Source organism: Panicum hallii, chromosome 5 (assembly GCF_002211085.1).
Source record: "Panicum hallii strain FIL2 chromosome 5, PHallii_v3.1, whole genome shotgun sequence".
Classification (NCBI taxonomy): domain Eukaryota; kingdom Viridiplantae; phylum Streptophyta; class Magnoliopsida; order Poales; family Poaceae; genus Panicum; species Panicum hallii.
In genome coordinates this window covers 24,732,394-24,754,856 of record NC_038046.1, presented here as the reverse complement: position 1 = coordinate 24,754,856, position 22,463 = coordinate 24,732,394, and positions in this window count along the sequence as shown.

Below are 22,463 nucleotides of genomic sequence, written 5' to 3'. Positions count from 1 at the left end.
ACCGCGCATTGATCAAGTTGTCGACTCGATGGTGGGTTGTGTACTCCTCTGCTTCCTTGATTGCTATTCAGGGTATCACCAGATCGCGCTCAAGGAGGAAGATCAAATAAAAACCGCGTTCATCACCCCGTTCGGGACATACGCCTACAAAACTATGTCTTTCGGGTTGAAAAATGCAGAAGCAACCTATCAACGTGCAATTCAGATGTGCTTCGCTGATCAGCTGCATCGGAATGTTGAGGCCTACGTGGATGATGTGGTCATCAAAGCCAGGAATACCGATGACCTGATTGCAGACTTGGAAGAGACGTTCAGCAGCTTACGTAGGTTTCGGTGGAAGCTCAACCCAACTAAATGCATCTTCAGAGTACCATCAGGGAAATTGCTCAAGTTCATCATCAGTAACTGGGGAATTGAAGCTAATCCTGTGAAGATTACGGCCATCACTGACATGGGGGCTTCGGCCACAACCAAGGATGTGCAGAAGCTAACAGGATGTATGGCAGCCCTGAACAGGTTCATCTCCTGACTCGGAGAGAGAGAGGACTACCCTTCTTCAAGCTCCTGAAGCGCCAAGACAAGTTCCAGTGGATGGAGGAGGCCGAACAGGCTTTGCAAGACCTGAAACAACACCTTCAGTCACCTCCGGTCCTTATAGCACCACTGCCGGGAGAAGATCTACTACTCTACATTGCGGCGATAACTCATGTTGTCAGCAGTGCCATTGTAGTCGAGCGCAGCGAGGAGGGCCATGCGTTTGGAGTGCAGAGGCCCGTGTACTTTGTCAGCGGGGTACTCTCCAAATCGAAGGTACGATACCTAGCAGTTCAGAAACTTTTATATGCAATACTGATTACTTCGAGAAAGTTGCGCCATTACTTCGACGAGTACAAGATCACTATGATTACGCATTTCCCATTGGCGGATATTCTTCACAATCAAGACGCCACAGGGCGTATATCAAAGTGGGCAGTGGAACTGGGGGCTTTGTCAATCGACTTCAAGCCACGCACTGCAATCAAGTCTCAGGCTCTGGTCGATTTTATGGCTGAGTGGAGAGAGAATCAATTTCCAACCCTAGTCGACAAGCCAGAGTACTGGACCATGTATTTCGATGGGTCTCTTAAGCTTGACGGCGGCAGCGCTGGGGTCCTATTTATTTCTCCGAGAGGCGAACAATTGAAGTATGTCCTCCAGATCCTTTGGGAGGTATCCTTTTATACGGTGATTCACTTCTGGTCGTTCAGCAAGTCAACAAAGAGTGAGACTGCAACAAGGAGACAAGGGACACCTATGTACAAGAAGTTCGCAAGCTGGAAAATAAGTTTTCTGGCCTGGAGGTTCATCATGTGATACGGGAACATAATGTTGGCGTGGACATACTATCCAAGCTGGGATCCACCCGTGCACAAGTTCCAGCGGGAGTTTTCGTCCAGTAGCTGAAACAACCATCAATCAAGTCCTCACCTCAGCTAACCACCGATGCTGGCCTTCAATAGCCTGATCGGGAGGTTATGATGCTTGGAGAGGACTGGAGAGAGGCTTTTATCAACTTCATTTGGGACCAAAGACTACCAGCAGGGATGGACACAAGAAGCGCAGCGGCAACCCGTTGTCGGTGTTTTTACCGTCAGCTTACCTAGGGATACCCTAAGATAGGTGATTATTTGGTGAGGGATCGTCGGATCTGGAACTTGAAGGTGAACGCAAGGACACAAGACACAAATTTAGAAAGGTTCGGGCTGCTAGAGTAGCGTAATACCCTACGTCCTGTTTTGGGGTGTTGTATATTGTGCCCTGCGCTTGGGTGGCGAGTTGCTTGTTGGCTGCTCTCTGTTGGTTTTCCTTGTTGGTTCTCCCTATTGGTTCTTTGGCTATCTAGGTATCCTGCCCTCCTTTATATATCCTAGGGGATAGATTTCCTAGTAGGATTACAAGGTATCAGTCCTATTAGGATTACAAGGTATGAGTCCTAATAAGATTACAATGGAGTTCTAGTAGGAATCAGACTTCTTTTTCCTCACGGGTAGCTTCCTTGTGGTACCCAGGGAATCTATCCCTGACAAGCCCCCGAGCTCTTCATAGCCGAGTACCGCAGGCATTTCGAGTACTTCTGAAGTAGTCTTCGACTTCTTCTGAAACTCCATCTTGAAGGTGTTCTTCGAGTACTTCCTTGGTTGCATCGAGGCTATGAGGTGCTAATGCCCTGAATATCTTCAAATCTTCTTTTGTATGGGGTGCGATGGAAAATCGCACTCCATATGGAGTAGCCCCCGAGCCTTAGGTTGAATTGAAGAATCAGGCTGAGGGTCATATTAGTCTTAAATCTTCCTTTCTTACTCTTCGAATATATTTAAAAAATAAGTAGTCGATGACACGTATCCTGCAGCCCTCGAGGCTTGAATCCAAAACCCTTAGATTTGGAAAAAGGATCCAAGAATCGTGGCATTGGTGTTACTCTAAAATCCTGAGGAAAACTCTTCACATTTTGCATAGTGAAATTGAGCCTCATGCTGGTTTATTTAACCGCGCGGTGACTTAGGGTTTCTTCTTGTTATTGCCATAATTTGATTGGGCCAGAGGATGGGCCGAGAACAACGTGGGCTGAAGGAGATCATCGTGGCGGTTTGCGAATCGGCTTCTGTGTGAGCGTATTAAGGGCCAGGAAGGCCGTGTATCTAGTAAGAATAGTTTAAATATAGCAAGTTAGAGATTGTATCGTAATCAGCTAGGGTTAGTTAAAAAGATCAAGTCTCCGGACTATAAATATGTATCATAAGATTCAATAGGAAGAATCCAACATCCGCAACAAACTCTCGGTGTATCGCCATCCCTTTTCCTAAGGGTTTCTCCAGGTAACTAACATGCTGGTCCGATCATGCTCCGCATGGTCGGGGCAGCATCGCATTTATCCGCTTATCATTGTGTTTCTCATGCTGAAGCATTGTTGATGACGAGTAACACTAGTTATCTTGAACGATTATGATACTGCATCAGTTCTTAATAGTATATCCATGCCCTGCTTGCTATTCGTAATCGTTTAGCTACCCTTGTACGTGATCCCAGGTGCAAGGGCAGCACCTTGCTCTGTTCTTGCTTAGTAGATCTAATCTGTTATGGTAGTTCTTTGTACTACGAGAATTCGGTTTAATATCCGTATGATTAGGCCCTTCAAACGGGTTGAACGTTCCGGCTGCATGATTGGTGCTTTATGGTAATCTAAGGAGAGATTGTTCCGGGAATCGGCTTATTAGTTGGTTTTTAGGCCTCTTTCTAGGTTGACGTCTTGTTACCTTTCATGTTCGTTAGGCTTAATCACGCGTAGGATGTTCCGGTCTTACGGTGAAGACTTTTACTGTTGTAGATTGTATTAGCTTGGTAATTACAGAGCATGCTTTTATCTCTTGTACCGGATTTGTACAAGGCATTCGAGTATTAATAGATCCGATCTGTTAAACGGGTGCAATCAGCTTCTTTTAGCCGATTCTGAGGGTTACTCGAAGGTCCAACCTGGTACAAAGACAGGTCCGACTCAGTGCAAAGGCTCCATCGGCTCTTCTAGCCGATCTTGGGAGTCATTTTAAGAGCCGATTGCGGCTCGGACTAATGTTTGATGTGGCTGTGCATGCAGGAAAATAACTGATAACGACTTCTACACCTTCCTGATCAGGTAAAGGTCAGGTGGCACGCCTAGCATTTCACCAAGCCAGGGCGCGTGCCAGACTTCTGGGCCGTTGACCGAGGGACCGGGACCCACCAGCAGTCTCGGGAGCCTCCCGGCTCCTCGTGTTGCTTGTCGCTGCTCGCCGGTGGGTTTTGACCGACAACACATTCTAGCACGCCCAGTGGGATCTCATCGACTACATCGACTACTTCATCGACTACATCGACTACTTCCTTCGACTACATCGACTACAACCGACTGCTTCGTCTTCTTCGGCTACATCGACTTCCATTGTCAAGATGCTGAACGAGAACCCGATTACTTACGAAGAGTTGTCTGATGAACACAAGCAGAAGTATAATGAAATAAAGGCTACTTTTGAAGCTGATCTCATCGGCTCATTTGAAAGGACCCATCACCATGGCATCAAATGGAAGGGATTTTCATCTGAAGGTGCACTCGATGAAGTGGATCTGTCTACTCCTACGGAAGAACGCACGCAAGCTGTCCGCCAGGAAGTCAACTACATAGTGGCTCATTCATTACATCGACATTTTGAGAGTTTGGTGAACACCCTTGAGCGCATCGCGGTACGTGTGGTGCAAGAGATTATGAAACAACAGTATTCTCCAACAGGACCTGCTTTAGGAGTCACAGAGGGGAGTTGCCTTCTCAAGCCAGGCCACCAATGCCTTACACATTTGCAGCTCTAGAGCAACATAATTCTCTAGCATACGTCAGATACAAGGTGGGAGGTGACCCTGCTGATCACCAATTCTTTAGTGAACCCCCCAAGGAGGTACCGCATGGGTATGTTTGTGCGTATATACCAGATGGCGGCAACCAGGCGCAACCCACGCAGAGAACGACTGGGGAACATCTGTAGTCAATGTCGACAAACAGGCATGGCTGGCTACTTATGCGACAGGGCCGAGTCACGAAGGTACACACTCGGCCCTAGGAGTTCATACAGTGGATCAGATTAGTGCCATTTTGAGAGATCAATTTGGCATTCTCCCAAGAAGGCGAGCGATCGGCTACACCAAGCCATATCCAAGCGAGTACGACTTGATTCCTCTGCCACCCAAGTATCAGCTGCCTGAGTTCACCAAGTTCAGCGGAGTTGAAGGATCCAGCTCCATAGAGCACGTGAGCTGATATTTAGCACAGCTAGGGATGATTTCGGTGTCGGATCCATTGCGAGTGAGGTTTTTCTCGCAGTCTCTCATAGGGTTGGCTTTTGGATGGTACGCATCATTGGGTCCTGATTCTATCCGCACGTGAAAGCAGCTAGAGGAACAGTTCCATATACAATATCATTCAGAAGCTGCAGAGGCTGGGAATGCTGATTTGGCACAAGTCCGCCAGAAGCGAGGAGAAATGGTGGCGGAATACATCCAGCGTTTCGACTCGAATTTTAGAAAAAGAGGCAGTTGAATTGGCGTCTTTGGGATTGGTAAAACCGATCAGAGATCTGGTTTTCTAGCTGGAGTTCAACTCTTTGGCACATCTGTTACAAAAGATGACAGTATACGAGCAACGCCACCTAGAATTATACCAAGACAAGTTCAAACGTCAAGTAGTAATGGTTGACGTTGAAGACTCCGAAGATTCTGGGGATGACCAAGAGATAGCAGTTGTAGAGTGGGCACGGGGGGCAAAACCCGTGTCCTGCAAGTGGGTGAAACAACAGGGACCTTCGAAAGGATTTGATTTTGACGTGAGCAAGGTCGAACAAATATTTGATTTACTCTTGAAGGAGAAGTAGTTGAAGTTCCCTGATGGTTGCAAGATCCCAACAGCTCAGGAGCTCCAGGGAAGATCATACTGTAAGTGGCATAACTCTTTCACTCACGGTACCGGTGACTGCAAGGAACTCCGGCGACAGATACAATCGGCTATTGAGCAAGGCCGATTAATCTTGGGGCAGTACGCCATGAAGGTTGATACTCAACCATTCCCGAATGTAAACATGGTGGAAGGGTACGACCAATCAACATGTCGTCAGCTGGATTTTACGCTCGGTATTAACATGGCAGGACATACATCACGTCAGCATGCAAGGAAGCAGGAGGCCGATTGTGGCAGATCCAACCTGAATTATACCGACTCAAGTACATGAGTCCTCGCCGAGGGGCTACCTCGTACTTCAAACGGTATAATACTATTGGTCTGTCGGGTAACGTCCCGATAAACCACCGAACGCAGGATCCAACAAGGTACCTCACACGAAGGTGAGTCCAGAGATATAATGCCAATACATTTTACACCACAGGCAGTTATATTACAACAATATACAAAGTATTATTAGCTCCCACTGAGGAGAGATTATTACAAAACAGGTTTAAGTATTAAGTTAAAACAGCAGAGTTTGAAAAGCGTAAACATTGTACACGTCGTATTACAGATATCATGCTAGCCCTGGCATGATATCACTCGGCGGAATCTGTGTTGGCCGGGGACGGATCCCATTCCACGGACCAACCATCAGGCAAAGGGTAGGGCCACGGTGTAATGAAAGCTGGCTCATCAGGGAGATTACCTGGATTAAATCAACAAAAGCAAGGCTGAGTATACTAATACTCAGCAAGACTTACCCGGAATTGGGTATACCTTAGCCCATAACTAGACTCATGAAGGCTTTTAGCTGTGGGTAGAGTTTTCAGCTGAAAAGCAACAAAGAGTAGATCCTTATTTTCAATTTTTAGCTTTCCAGTTCTAGTTGATTAGCCATTCTAGGTAAGCACTTATAACTACTCAAAACATGGTAGAATTCTTAATCAAACATCATCTTTCATAATCACAAAGTTACTCTTGTTACTCTATGTGGTAAAGGGGGTAAGCAGTCTCATTCATCGTGAGAGGCGGACGATTCCTGAATCGAGATTCAAAACCTTGCAAGGATAAACCTAACACACACGCTTGGAACACCAAAGGGTCGTTCCGGAGCAACCGTTTGCCTTTCATTCCGACTCGTGGATCAGATCCACCACAAGCGACTGCAGGTCATACGCACTTCCAAAATGCAGGACGTACGTCTGTAGCGCGACTACAAAACCCGTACTCCTGGTTGCCCAGCAACACGTATGCCTACACGTCGAACAAAGTAACCAAAAGAAGCAAATACATGTGGTGGGAGGTATGTCCACTCCTCGGGCCGATCGGTTACTAGGCTTACCGCTTACCATATTTCACGGCATGTGGCTAGTACTTTCAAACACTTAACCACCGCTACCACACACTGCGACCTTACCAAGTTCATCAAAACAGACGGGGTATCATCTTGACCATGATACCACATAAAACTCCCGTCCGTCATCCTTATAATGATAACAGGAATGTAAACATCACAATTCCTATATCGCGCGAGTGACAGGAAATCACTCGACTTCTACCGGTCCTATAAGCATAGCGGCTATTCGGACTCGATTTCTAGTGTTCAATACATCAGTTCCTGGAATTATGCAACTAAGGTTTTCAAACAACTCTTAAGAACCTAATGCATAAAGATATACATAAATAATATAGGTTGCAGTGTAATAAAGTAGGGGTTATGTCCGGGGCTTGCCTTCGCTGGTGGGGCTGGGGTTAGTCAAATTATTTTCTTCCGAACCTTGGTTCGGGGCTTCAGAGAAATCCGCGACGAGATTCCCGGGGTCTTCAGAATAAATTCCTTCTGGTTCCGGAATCAACTGATAATCTCCGTCGGCAAGAGTGGTCGAATCTATATGATATGCAAGATGGAGTTTAATGAATGCATACACTTTTCATTTCAATTCACGATAAAGTGCAATCCAATTAAAGAAATATTACAATTCGACAATCAACCTAACTACCCTGTACTGGGCAGTCATTTATCGGGTAGTAACTAAACTAACTAGTCACGTTAAGCAACAGGGGGGGGGTTACCCTAAACATCCAACTAACTACATTAAGTAACACATCTGGTTACCATAAGCAACAACTAAACACACTTAACAATCTCCATTTATTTTATTAGTTAAACATTGTAATTAGAACAACCTTACTCCAAATATTTTATACAATAGATAATTAGAACAACTCACTTAATTTAAACAATATGTTTAACTTGAATAATTTTTACAGTGCAAGATAGTTCAAAACAGGAGCTACAAAATTTACTAAGCACAGATTGATATTTGATATATTTACTGTAGTTTTATTGGATTTTTATTCTAAAAGGAACTAAGTCACCAATTTAAACAAGATCTACATTGAAATTTCAAGATGCAATTATATCTGGGGTTTTACACTAAAACTAGAGTTCAAATTTTAAGGGCATCATAAACTACTCAAGACTAGTATTTCAGAAAAGTTTCATAATTTTTCATGCATAATAAATATTATTTATGAATTACCTTTGAATTTAAGCTTGAAACTTATAATTCAAGTTCTATTAGGTTTCCGATTCTTAAATTTTTATGATGGATCATACTCATAAAGATCAAGTTGTGGTAGAAATTTCATCCCTAAATATGCACAGGTGCTTTTGAAATTACTTTGTGAAGCTTTCATGAACACATAACAAAAGTAACCAAATACTCTAGCTAGAGGGCTGATCTATGCTTCAAAAATTTACACAGGTCTACTTACATCACCTACAACACATGCTCCAAAAACCAACAGTGGCAAGGCTATGGATCACGAGATTCAATTTAAGCATCCCTTTACTTGTATTTAAAATACAGAACAAGCTATGCACTTTCATGACATGGTTATGAAATAAAAGTTGTAGAATTCATCACAAGGATTCCAACGCAACAAATTTCATATTTTTGTGATTTTTCTACTGTTTTCTATGCATTTTTAAAGTTCACAGATTTAAAAGAGAGGGAGGGATTGAAACTTTGCATAAAGGACCCTAGAAGAATTAAAATGCTTGCAATGTGGCCCTTGGCCGGAGTCAGAGCGGGGGGGCACAGCTTTGACCGTCGATTCCGGCGAGGTTGGTCGCCGGCGGCGGGGGAAGAAGAGGGAATAAGCACGAGGGAGTCGGGGGCGACCTTCGGGTGGTTGTGGATGGGGTCGAGGAGGTCGGTGTAGGCCTGCCCACGGTGAGGCCGAGCCGGCGGCACGGAAGAACGGCGCGGCGGCGCTCCGGTGGCCGAGCGGGGAAAAAGGTTGGCTGGACAGCTGCGCGAGGACGCGTTGGAGCTAAAGGCAAGGTTGGTGCAGGCAGAGTAGCTGCGGTGGAGTGGGGCGACGGTGAGCTCGTGCTCGCCGGCGTTCGGGCGGCGATGGCGACGGCGTTCCAGGGGCTAAAGGCGAGGAAATGACGAACTGATGGCTGGAATAGGTTGAGGGGGTCCTAGTGGTTCTGATGCGCCCGCAAACACAGGAGTTGGGCACTTGCTTTGGAGCTCGCCATGGCGGCAGCTCGGTGGCGGCCGAACAGCGACGGCGTGCGCGTGGCAAGCGCAGGGGATGCCAGAAAGGGAGGGGCGCAGAAGTGGGAATGGCAAGGGGCGATGCGTGGAAGAGAAATCCAGCAGGAGGTGGTGCTCGGGGGACTGCACCGGCGGTGAGCGGCGGCGGCGGAAGCAGAGCAGAGGAGAAGCAGCGGTGCCAGAGGAGGGAGAAGGCAGACAGGAGTCAGAAGGACTCGTTTGCAATTCCCAAAAAGTCCAGGGACCCCTCTGAAAACTAAAATTTCCCATTGGTACAAAATCCTAATGAGAAAAATGTCAAAAGCAAAGTTGTAGAGAATTTCAAATCCTACAAGAATGCTTTAGGGTTCAAGTTCAGAATCTCAAAGGAGACAGTTTTATTTTGAATTTTTGAACACAATTCAAATTATAAACTTTGTGTTATAATTCAAACAAAATGCTCTAATGTTTGGGGTCACTTTGTAAGATTTTCTGCAGTAATCATGACTAGTTCTTTTTACACTTTAGCCCTTAGGTAAACTAAGTTTTACTTTTATCTTTCAACCATTTTATATGTAAGTCCTTATATCTTTGTATTAATCACGTAAAGGTCCTTAATTTCATATAAAGTCTATTTCCCTTAGGTTTATTTAACTTTTGCTCTTTTCTTTCTATAGCCATCTGAATTTGACACTCAAGAACATTTACACACACTTGCACACAAGAATTTATAAAACTCATAATTTACAAATATACCCCTATTGCTTTGTACAACTTGTATATATACCATATCATGCATACATACAATACATCCAAACTTACTATCTCATTGTCTAACTACCGGGATATTACAGCCTTCCCCCCTTAAAAAGAATCTCGTCCCGAGATTCCGAAGCTGAACAGAAATGGATAATTAGATTTGGGGATTGGCTTGCAGGAAGTCTGGGAAATTCTGTTGAAGATAGGACTCTGTTTCCCAAGTCGCTTCTTCTTCAGTGTGATGATCCCATAAAATCTTGTACATTTTAACTACCCTTCTTCTGGTAATTCTTTCCTTAGTATCCAAGATTTGAAGAGGTTGTTCAATGTACGATAGATCGGGTTCAATCTCAATGGCACATGTCTCAACGATTCCCGTGGGTACTTTGACACACTTCTTAAGTTGGGAGACATGGAAGACATCGTGAATCGCAGTCAATTGAGACGGAAGGCGAAGCTTGTAAGCCACTGGGCCACAAACATTGAGAATTTCGAAGGGTCCGACATACCGAGGTGCTAATTTCCCTTTTATGCCGAAACGTTGGACACCTTTGGTAGGAGATACTGGAGATAGACAAAATCTCCTATTTGAAATTGCAGAGGTTTCCTCCTCTTATCTGCGTAGCTCTTCTGTCTAGACTGAGCGGTTTTAAGATTAGTTTGTATAATCTTAACCTTATCTTCAGCTTCAACGACTAGGTCTGGTCTGAAGATTTTGCGTTCACCGGTCTCTGACCAACTCAAAGGAGTTCGGCATCTGCGACCATATAACGCTTCAAAAGGAGTCATTTGAAGACTAGCTTGATAACTGTTGTTATAAGAGAATTCAGCTAAAGCAAGGCACTTGTCCCAACTTGTACCATAGTGAATAATACAAGCTCGGAGCATGTCTTCAAGGATTTGGTTAACTCGCTCAGTCTGCCCATCAGTCTGGGGGTGATATGCAGAGCTTCGAATCAGTTTGGTCCCTAGAGCTGATTGCAATTGCTCCCAAAATCATGCAATAAATTGGGGTCCTCGATCAGAGATGATGGTTTTTGGAACCCCATGCAATCGAACGATTTGTTCCAGATAGACTTCGGCATACTTCTTAGCAGAGTAAGTGGTATGCACAGGAAGAAAATGAGCTGTTTTTGTGAGTCTATCAATGATTACCCATATGGAGTCATGCTTTTGAGATGTGTTGGGAAGACCGACAATAAAATCCATACTAATGTCTTCCCATTTCCATGACGGAATGGGTAATGGCTGAAGTGTACCAGAAGCCTTGAGATGACTGGCTTTGACTCTCTGGCACGTATAGCACTCAGACACATATTTGGCAATTTCTCTTTTCATTCTGGTCCACCAAAAATTTTGTCGTAGATCTTGATACATTTTGGTACTACCAGGATGAATAGAGAACTTGGATAAATGTGCTTCATCAAGGATTTGCTTGCGAAGCTGATGATCCTTAGGTACAACAATTCGATTGTTGAACCATAAAGTTCCTTGATGATCAGTGTGAAAACACTTATATTTAACTTCTCCCTGAGATAACTTTGATTTGATAATTTTGATACCCTCATTATGTAGTTGAGACTTGATAATTTTATCTCGAAGGGTATTCTCGATGGATAAATGATTCAGACTACCTTGAGGAATGATTTCTAAGTTGAGTTTCCTCATCTGATTGCAGAGAGTGTCACTGATGGTTGTTATGGGCAAATAGTGACAACGTGCCTTGCGGCTAAGGGCATCCGCAACCACATTGGCTTTGCCTGGATGGTAGTGTACCTCAAGGTCGTAGTCTTTAATCAATTCTAACCAACGCCTTTGCCTCAAATTTAGATCAGCTTGAGTGAAAATATACTTGAGGCTCTTATGGTCAGTGTAAATATTACACTTAGCACCCATAAGATGATGTCTCCAGATCTTGAGAGCATGAATAACTGCTGCCAATTCAAGATCATGTGTTGGATAGTTTTGCTCGTGAGTCCGGAGCGCTCGGGATGCATAAGCGATAACCCGGTTGTTTTGCATAAGGACACAACCAAGGCCAACTCCGGAAGCATCGCAATATACATCAAAGGGTTGAGTGCTATCTGGCTGAGCTAGTACTGGAGCAGTGGTCAGAAGCTTTCTCAAGGTATGAAATGCTTCCTCACATTTGTCATTCCAGCAGAATTTAACTTCTTTCTTAAGTAGCTCAGTCATGGGTTTAGCTATCTTGGAGAAGTCTGGAATGAATCGGCGATAATACCCCGCCAATCCGAGGAAACTTCAGATTTGATGGACTGAAGTTGGAGGTTTCCAGTCCATAACCTCTTGGACTTTAGTTGGATCAACCGATATGCCTTGACTAGAGATAGTATGTCCCAAAAATTTCACACTATCCAGCCAGAATTCACATTTCGAGAATTTGGCATAAAGGCGATGATCACGTAGTCGTTGAAGAACGACACGTAAATGATTAGCATGGTCTTCTTTGGTTTTGGAGTATATTAGAATGTCATCAATGAAGACCACGACGAATTTGTCAAGTTCCGGCATGAATACTGAATTCATGAGATACATGAAATATGCCGGTGCATTGGTAAGTCCAAATGATATAACCAGATATTCATAAAGTCCATATCTGGTTGAAAAAGCCATCTTTGGAATGTCGCAAGGCCTTATCTTGATCTGATGATAACCAGAGCGTAAGTCAATTTTTGAAAAGACCTTAGCCCCGGCTAGCTGATCAAACAAAATATCAATGCGGGGAAGAGGATACTTATTTTTGATAGTAACCGCATTGAGTGGACGGTAATCGACACATAGCCTTAGACTATCATCTTTCTTCTTGACAAAGAGAGCAGAACAACCCCAAGGTGAAGCACTGGGGCGTATATAACCCTTATCAAGAAGATCTTGGAGCTGGATTTTCAGTTCTGCTAATTCATTTGGAGGCATACGATACGGCCTCTTTGAAATCGGAGCAGTGCCCGGTTGAAGTTCAATGATAAACTCGATGTCTCTATCTGGTGGCATTCCAGGCAAATCGTCTGGAAAGACATCGGGATATTCACATACTATAGGAATATCCTTGACTTTGATATCTGTGATAGCATAAGTGCAAGGGTGTAGACATTCTGGCTGAGGCAGATAAAGAGTAATAGCCCCACGATATGGTGAATCAATTTCGATAACTCGGGAAGAAATATCTAGCCGGACTCGATGTTTAGTCATCCAGTCTGTCCCAAGTATAATATCAATACCCTCCAAACTTAGTAAAACCAAATCAGTTTTGATTTCTATACTACCAAACTGAATTGGCACACTTTTAACCATTTGGTTAGAGGTGATTTTTCCTCCAGGGGTAGAGATCATGTATGACCCCTGGATAGGACAAGAATCAAGTCCTAGTCGGGTACCACAGTTGTTACTAATAAAACTATGTGTTGCTCCAGAATCAAATAAAGTAACAACGGGTTTGTGATGAATAGAAAATGTACCCGACATGACGGGAGCTCCATCTGGAAGTTCTGCCAGAGTGGTGAAATTGATCCGTCCTTGTCGGACTTGCATCACCGGCTTCTTGCCCTTGTTCTGGTTACCCTGAGTAGAGCTTTGCCCTGGATTAGGTTTCTTGGGCCGCGGACAATCCCGGATGAAATGATCCGCGCTTCCGCAATTGAAACAGCGATAGTTGCTGCCTTTCTGTGGCACTTGTCGAACATTTGGCCGTGGGCCAGGTGATTGTGCTTGTTGCGGAGGAACGGGAGGTCTATACCTTCCCTGCTGTTGGGGCGGCCTAAAAACCAATCTACCCGTTGGGGCATTCCGCTGCGGTGCTCTGAATGGTGTATTGGGAACAACCCGATACCTCGGTGATTGAGCACTCGAGGGTCCAGTAGGAGTCTTCCTTTTCTTCTCAGCATGATGTGCTAAGATACAATCTTCTTGAGTTAAAGCCATATTAACCAGCTCGCTGAAAGTATTAGCCCTCACAAGATTCAGGCGTTCCTTGAGCTTGGTATTAAGGCCTCGACGGAAACGATCTTGTTTCTTGGCATCGTTATCCGCATGATATCCCGCATATTGACACAGATGATTGAAATTCTGTGCGTATTGCAGGACTGTACTGGTGCCTTGAGTAAGAGCCAGGAATTCATTCAGCTTTCGTTCCAGTAATCCTGCTGGGATATAATGTGCTCTGAAAGCTGTCCGAAACTCATCCCAAGTGATAACATGCCTTGCAGGTTGCATGGCATAGAAATTGTCCCACCAGATCCGAGCAGCACCACGGAGTTGTTGGGCAGCAAAGAAAGCTTTGCTAGTGTCCGCACATGGTATTGTCAGTAAAGCGAACTTCGATTCGATGATATGGAGCCAAGCATCAGCATCCAATGGTTCTTCGGCCTTACTGAAAAAGGGCGGCTGGGTACTGAGGAAATCTTGGTAACTAGCCACAGGAGGATTGCGATCATCACGGCCTCCTCGGAATTGATGCTGCTGATTCTGCTGTGCTTGAACCAGCAAATTAAGCAACTCCGTTTGCCGAGCCATGACTTCGGCAAGGTTGGGAGGAGGTGGTGGCGGTTGTTGAGAACCGCTGGCCTGATCAGCCCGGAAACCTTCCGGGGTTCCGCGTGTGGCTCCAACCATCTGAAACAAAGGAGATGTCCATCATTAACCATATAGCCTTACTCCCAATTTCAGAAGATATAAACAAAGCACATACTCCATTCAATCATCTCATTTCAAAATCATAAGGATAATGATCAAGATGATAAAACAGGAAACTTATATTACAATATTGTTTCTGTTTGTTCTCCGCATCGTACATCCGAAAGATCTCTATGCAGTCCATCTATGTTACAACAAATGGCATGAGATCTAGGTAAGTTACACACTCCCTAAGTTATTACACTCCCATAGATTACATCTAGCTAGTCGGCGATTTTCAACACTAGAAATCATCGAAGTTGCCTATTGACGACTAACTGCCAGAGGGAGAGTGAAAAGGACTAAGAACTGGGTCCCCATGCTCAGAGTCAATCTCTGAAACACCCTCAATCTCTTCTGGGTCTTCTTCTTCTTCTTCAGGCATTATGGGTATAGCGTGAAGTATCGGTTGCTGCTGTAATTCCTCAATGTGAGCCTGAGCATCATCAGCTGCAAGTATCAGATCATGAATTTGTGCCTGTAGAAACTCAATAACAGTATCACGCTGAGTGATAATATGATCACTCTCATTGATCTAATCTTCACGATGGAGGATTGTCTCATCTCTTGCTGCAATAATTTCATCCTTCTGAGTCACCAAAGCTTGTAACTCCACTATTTGGGTCACTTGGCGGTCAGCATTCCGATAGTGGCTTTGAGCCATACCAGTTATCTGATTCACACCGTGACGCAGTAGAATCTGGTAGTGATGTTGCACATCCATGAACCTGGTAAGGATACGGATGGTTTCTTCAGCCAGATCTCCTAGCATATGACCAAGATGCTCTGTCCGAAAATTCCATTCTGAATTATCAGGGTCAATGGTAGGAAATAACCCAATAGGATATGCAGCAACTTCCATCGGATGCTGAGTGCAGAAAAGTTTGATGGCTTCTAAGGTAGCAGTTTCAAGGGTATCAACCAGACGATATCCAACCACTTCCACTTCTATGGGATGCCATGAGGAGTGGAAAGGGTGTTGAGGAATTATCATCTTAACCCTGCACCGAGGAACTCCTTCCTCACGATATTCTACCCCATCGTATTGAGGAGGCTCTGTATAGTGGAACAGACTTAAGGATTCCCACAAGAGATGAGGAAACCCTTCCCAATATAAAGCATTGGTGTGGAAGTGCCCTTCCTGATCCCAAAAGGCATTGGAAGGAGCAGCCATCTGCGACAATAATGCAAATGGTAAGATATATTTACCCTGCGGAAAGTTCTCAAGGTAAATGGATTAAGATAGTTGATTCTGATAACAGCAAAGGCTGGAAATCAGATGGATACTTAAGAGCTAAAGATTGCTATCTACCCCAATCTAAGAAGTACCAACATATTGCCTATTTCTTAAAAAGGCATCGAATTTAAGCATTCGTTTTGTTGATTAGTGTGTTATGCATGCACGCACTACGCGATCTCACAACCAAAAATAACTGCCAAGTAATCTTGGTCTTACGTGGTTAGTTTCGGTGGCATAATACATACGTCTCTCCTTAATAACTAGTCGATAAGCCCTATCCGTCCTAGTTTCGTAATCGTGGTTAGTGTACCTGCAGAAAACCACAATGCATATATATAGATATCCAATGAACCTTTCATGCCAGCATGCCATGAAAGCGTCCCCATTCATTACTGCTCACTATAGAAATAGCATCTTGTACAATTACCGCCGTACAGACAACGTTAACATACGTCATTGAATAACGTATTCACGGGGGTACCGCAAAATGCGGGGGTATGAACAGCGATCGCCATACCCTGCGCCGAACCATATACTCCCAATGTAGTCAACCGAAATTGGTACATTGGCAGCATCTCAAGTAGGCCACTGCTTGAGAAACAGCGTTCGGTTCGCATCACCGACAGGAAGGCCAAGCTCCCTCAGTTGGCTGAGGATCCTTACCTTCTTACCCCATCGTCGAAGATGTCGTTACAAAAAGTAAAGTTGGGGTTGTGCATGAATTTAAGTTTTGACAGAAAGGTAATGCTGGTAGTTAGAGTTATATATACATATATGTTACAGCCACCTCTAATTCCCATAATAACATTACCCTAGGGCTTACGTACTATGCAAAATCCTTAATGAACCAACGTAGTTCGCAAGTACTTGATTAATCAACTTTTATACTAAAAATTACTTTTTAAGGCTAATTATATCTCCAGAGTACACTTGTTAGCTCTGATACCAGCTGTGGCAGATCCAACCTGAATTATACCGACTCAAGTACGCGAGTCCTCGCCGAGGGGCTACCTCGTACTTCAAACGGTATAATACTATTGGTCTGTCGGGTAACGTCCCGATAAACCACCGAATGCAGGATCCAACAAGGTACCTCACACGAAGATGAGTCCAGAGATATAATGCCAATACATTTTACACCACAGGCAGTTATATTACAACAATATACAAAGTATTATTAGCTCCCACTGAGGAGAGATTATTACAAAACAGGTTTAAGTATTAAGTTAAAACTGCAGAGTTTGAAAAGCGTAAACATTGTACACGTCGTATTACAGATATCATGCTAGCCCTGGCATGATATCACTCGACGGAATCTGTGTTGGCCGGGGACGGATCCCATTCCACGGACCAACCATCAGGCAAAGGGTAGGGCCACGGTGTAATGAAAGCTGGCTCATCAGGGAGATTACCTGGATTAAATCAACAAAAGCAAGGCTGAGTATACTAATACTCAGCAAGACTTACCCGGAATTGGGTATACCTTAGCCCATAACTAGACTCATGAAGGCTTTTAGCTGTGGGTAGAGTTTTCAGCTGAAAAGCAACAAAGAGTAGATCCTTATTTTCAATTTTTAGCTTTCCAGTTCTAGTTGATTAGCCATTCTAGGTAAGCACTTATAACTACTCAAAACATGGTAGAATTCTTAATCAAACATCATCTTTCATAATCACAAAGTTACTCTTGTTACTCTATGTGGTAAAGGGGGTAAGCAGTCTCATTCATCGTGAGAGGCGGACGATTCCTGAATCGAGATTCAAAACCTTGCAAGGATAAACCTAACACACACGCTTGGAACACCAAAGGGTCGTTCCGGAGCAACCGTTTGCCTTTCATTCCGACTCGTGGATCAGATCCACCACAAGCGACTGCAGGTCATACGCACTTCCAAAATGCAGGACGTACGTCTGTAGCGCGACTACAAAACCCGTACTCCTGGTTGCCCAGCAACACGTGTGCCTACACGTCGAACAAAGTAACCAAAAGAAGCAAATACGTGTGGTGGGAGGTATGTCCACTCCTCGGGCCGATCGGTTACTAGGCTTACCGCTTACCATATTTCACGGCATGTGGCTAGTACTTTCAAACACTTAACCACCGCTACCACACACTGCGACCTTACCAAGTTCATCAAAACAGACGGGGTATCATCTTGACCATGATACCACATAAAACTCCCGTCTGTCATCCTTATAATGATAACAGGAATGTAAACATCACAATTCCTATATCGCGCGAGTGACAGGAAATCACTCGACTTCTACCGGTCCTATAAGCATAGCGGCTATTCGGACTCGATTTCTAGTGTTCAATACATCGGTTCCTGGAATTATGCAACTAAGGTTTTCAAACAACTCTTAAGAACCTAATGCATAAAGATATACATAAATAATATAGGTTGCAGTGTAATAAAGTAGGGGTTATGTCCGGGGCTTGCCTTCGCTGGTGGGGCTGGGGTTAGTCAAATTATTTTCTTCCGAACCTTGGTTCGGGGCTTCAGAGAAATCCGCGATGAGATTCCCGGGGTCTTCAGAATAAATTCCTTCTGGTTCCGGAATCAACTGATAATCTCCGTCGGCAAGAGTGGTCGAATCTATATGATATGCAAGATGGAGTTTAATGAATGCATACACTTTTCATTTCAATTCACGATAAAGTTGCAATCCAATTAAAGAAATATTACAATTCGACAATCAACCTAACTACCTTGTACTGGGCAGTCATTTATCGGGTAGTAACTAAACTAACTAGTCACGTTAAGCAACAGGGGGGGTTACCCTAAACATCCAACTAACTACATTAAGTAACACATCTGGTTACCATAAGCAACAACTAAACACACTTAACAATCTCCATTTATTTTATTAGTTAAACATTGTAATTAGCTTTAGGTTATTATTTAATTATGGTTGACCTTGAATTAATTTAGACAAATTGTAAATGGATTAATACTTATGAAAATTTCCCTAAGTGGGTTTAATTGCAATAACCTTACTCCAAATATTTTATACAATAGATAATTAGAACAACTCACTTAATTTAAACAATATGTTTAACTTGAATAATTTTTACAGTGCAAGATAGTTCAAAACAGGAGCTACAAAATTTACTAAGCACAGATTGATATTTGATATATTTACTGTAGTTTTATTGGATTTTTATTCTAAAAGGAACTAAGTCACCAATTTAAACAAGATCTACATTGAAATTTCAAGATGCAATTATATCTGGGGTTTTACACTAAAACTAGAGTTCAAATTTTAAGGGCATCATAAACTACTCAAGACTAGTATTTCAGAAAAGTTTCATAATTTTTCATGCATAATAAATATTATTTATGAATTACCTTTGAATTTAAGCTTGAAACTTATAATTCAAGTTCTATTAGGTTTCTGATTCTTAAATTTTTATGATGGATCATACTCATAAAGATCAAGTTGTGGTAGAAATTTCATCCCTAAATATGCACAGGTGCTTTTGAAATTACTTTGTGAAGCTTTCATGAACATATAACAAAAGTAACCAAATACTCTAGCTAGAGGGCTGATCTATGCTTCAAAAATTTACACAGGGCTACTTACATCACCTACAACACATGCTCCAAAAACCAACAGTCGCAAGGCTATGGATCACGAGATTCAATTTAAGCATCCCTTTACTTGTATTTAAAATACATAACAAGCTATGCACTTTCATGACATGGTTATGAAATAAAAGTTGTAGAATTCATCACAAGGATTCCAACGCAATAAGTTTCATATTTTTGTGATTTTTCTACTATTTTCTATGCATTTTTAAAGTTCACAGATTTAAAAGAGAGGGAGGGATTGAAACTTTGCATAAAGGACCCTAGAAGAATTAAAATGCTTGCAATGTGGCCCTTGGCCGGAGTCAGAGCGGGGGGGCACAGCTTTGACCGTCGATTCCGGCGAGGTTGGTCGCCGGCGGCGGGGGAAGAAGAGGGAATAAGCACGAGGGAGTCGGGGGCGACCTTCGGGTGGTTGTGGATGGGGTCGAGGAGGTCGGTGTAGGCCTGCCCACGGTGAGGCCGAGCCGGCGGCAGGGAAGAACGGCGCGGCGGCGCTCCGGTGGCCGAGCGGGGAAAAAGGTTGGCTGGACAGCTGCGCGAGGACGCGTTGGAGCTAAAGGCAAGGTTGGTGCAGGCGGAGCAGCTGCGGTGGAGTGGGGCGACGGTGAGCTCGTGCTCGCCGGCGTTCGGGCGGCGATGGCGACGGCGTTCCGGGGGCTAAAGGCGAGGAAATGATGAACTGATGGCTGGAATAGGTCGAGGGGGTCCTAGTGGTTCTGATGCGCCCACAAACACAGGAGTTGGGCACTTGCTTTGGAGCTCGCCACGGCGGCAGCTCGTTGGCGGCCGAACGGCGACGGCGTGCGCGTGGCAAGCGCAGGGGATGCCAGAAAGGGAGGGGCGCAGAAGTGGGAATGGCAAGGGGCGACGCGTGGAAGAGAAATCCAGCAGGAGGTGGTGCTCGGGGGACTGCACCGGCGGTGAGCGGCGGCGGCGGAAGCAGAGCAGAGGAGAAGCAGCGGTGCCAGAGGAGGGAGAAGGCAGACAGGAGTCAGAAGGACTCGTTTGCAATTCCCAAAAAGTCCAGGGACCCCTCTGAAAACTAAAATTTCCCATTGGTACAAAATCCTAATGAGAAAAATGTCAAAAGCAAAGTTGTAGAGAATTTCAAATCCTACAAGAATGCTTTAGGGTTCAAGTTCAGAATCTCAAAGGAGACAGTTTTATTTTGAATTTTTGAACACAATTCAAATTATAAACTTTGTGTTATAATTCAAACAAAATGCTCTAATGTTTGGGGTCACTTTGTAAGATTTTATGCAGTAATCATGACTAGTTCTTTTTACACTTTAGCCCTTAGGTAAACTAAGTTTTACTTTTATCTTTCAACCATTTTATATGTAAGTCCTTATATCTTTGTATTAATCACGTAAAGGTCCTTAATTTCATATAAAGTCTATTTCCCTTAGGTTTATTTAACTTTTGCTCTTTTCTTTTCTATAGCCATCTGAATTTGACACTCAAGAACATTTACACACACTTGCACACAAGAATTTATAAAACTCATAATTTACAAATATACCCCTATTGCTTTGTACAACTTGTATATATACCATATCATGCATACATACAATACATCCAAACTTACTATCTCATTGTCTAACTACCGGGATATTACATCGATTCCCGCGATCGGCCCCAAAAAGAAAAAAGGGACTATATGACCGAAGAGCAGGTGAGGCACGTCAGGAATCAACGATCGGTTTCCTCTCATCTTCTGAGAAAATACCAGTATCAGTATCAACAGCGTCTCCAGTGCGAGACTGAAGTAGAAGAATATGAGCGGCGCACTGGGAAACGCCTCAGGAAGCGAGAGGATATGCGAGATCATTGGCATTGCCCGTTCTTCAAGTACTGTTGGGATTCTGGTATGAAACGACTATCCACCCTTGAGGATTGCCCAGAGTGCAAGTCTCAGAAGCAAGATGCAAGAAGTGCCTCAGTTTTTCAGCGTTTAGGACCAGAGCAGTCCCGCCATGGACAAGCCGAGTCATAACGCACAGGGGGAAATTCAGAAGGTGAGGAAGACAAGTATCACCAACCACGCTGGTACCCTGATGGGCTTAACCGGTCCTAGAAGCGGAGGGTGCAGCGGTTGCGCAGCCTGGAAGAAGCCGAGGCCCAATATTTGGAAACACTGAGGAAGGCGCGACCGGATTTGGCTGAGAAAGTTCACCGCCCCAAAAAAGCAGAGGCACGTTCTTCCAAGAAAGTGTGGTGTCCCAAGAAGTCGAAAGCCGATGTAAAGACTCAGCTGATGCACACATGGTGTTTGTTCTTCCTGTAGAGTTTCATGCACCAGACCATGAGGAGGTGCCAGCGGCTCAGCTTGACTTGGGGCCACGGCTAGTTCTATTTGAGAAGCCCCGAGAGAGGAATTATAGGCACCTGAAGGCTTTATATCTCAAGGGTTACATAAACGGCCAGCCTGTCAGCAGGATGCTAATCGACACAGGAGCGGTGGTTAACATAATGCCGTACTCAGTGCTGCGCCGGTTGGGGCATTCTGTTGGGGATCTGATTAAAACCAACATCATGTTAAGTGACTTCAACGGACAAACTTCGGAGGCGCAAGGAGTCCTCAGCGTGGATTCGACGGTAGGAGGCAAGACCGTCCCTACTTTGTTTTTTGTTGTCAATAGCAAGGGCTCGTACACCGTCTTGCTTGGGAGAGATTGGATCCATGCCAATTGTTGTATTCCTTGTTGTCGGTTAAAACCCACCGGCGAGCAACGACAGGCAACACGAGGAGCCGGGAGGCTTCCGGGACTGCTGGTGGGCCCCGGTCCCTCGGTCAATGGCCCAAGAGTCCGGCACACGCCCTGGCTTGGTGAAGTGCTAGGCGTGCCACCTGACCTATACCTGATCAGGAAGGTGTAGCAGTCGTTTGTCAGCTATCTTCCTGCATGCACAGACATGTTAAACATTAGTCCGAGCCGTGATCGGCTCTTACAATGGCTCCCAAGATCAGCTAAAGAAGCCGACGGAGTCACTGTACTAGGTCGGACCTGTCTTCATACCAGGTTGGACCTTCGGGTACTTATCAGAATCAGCTAGAAGAAGCTAATTGCCATGTTTAACAGATCGGATCTACTAAACAAATGAACGTTTGCACAAATCCGATAGAAAGAATA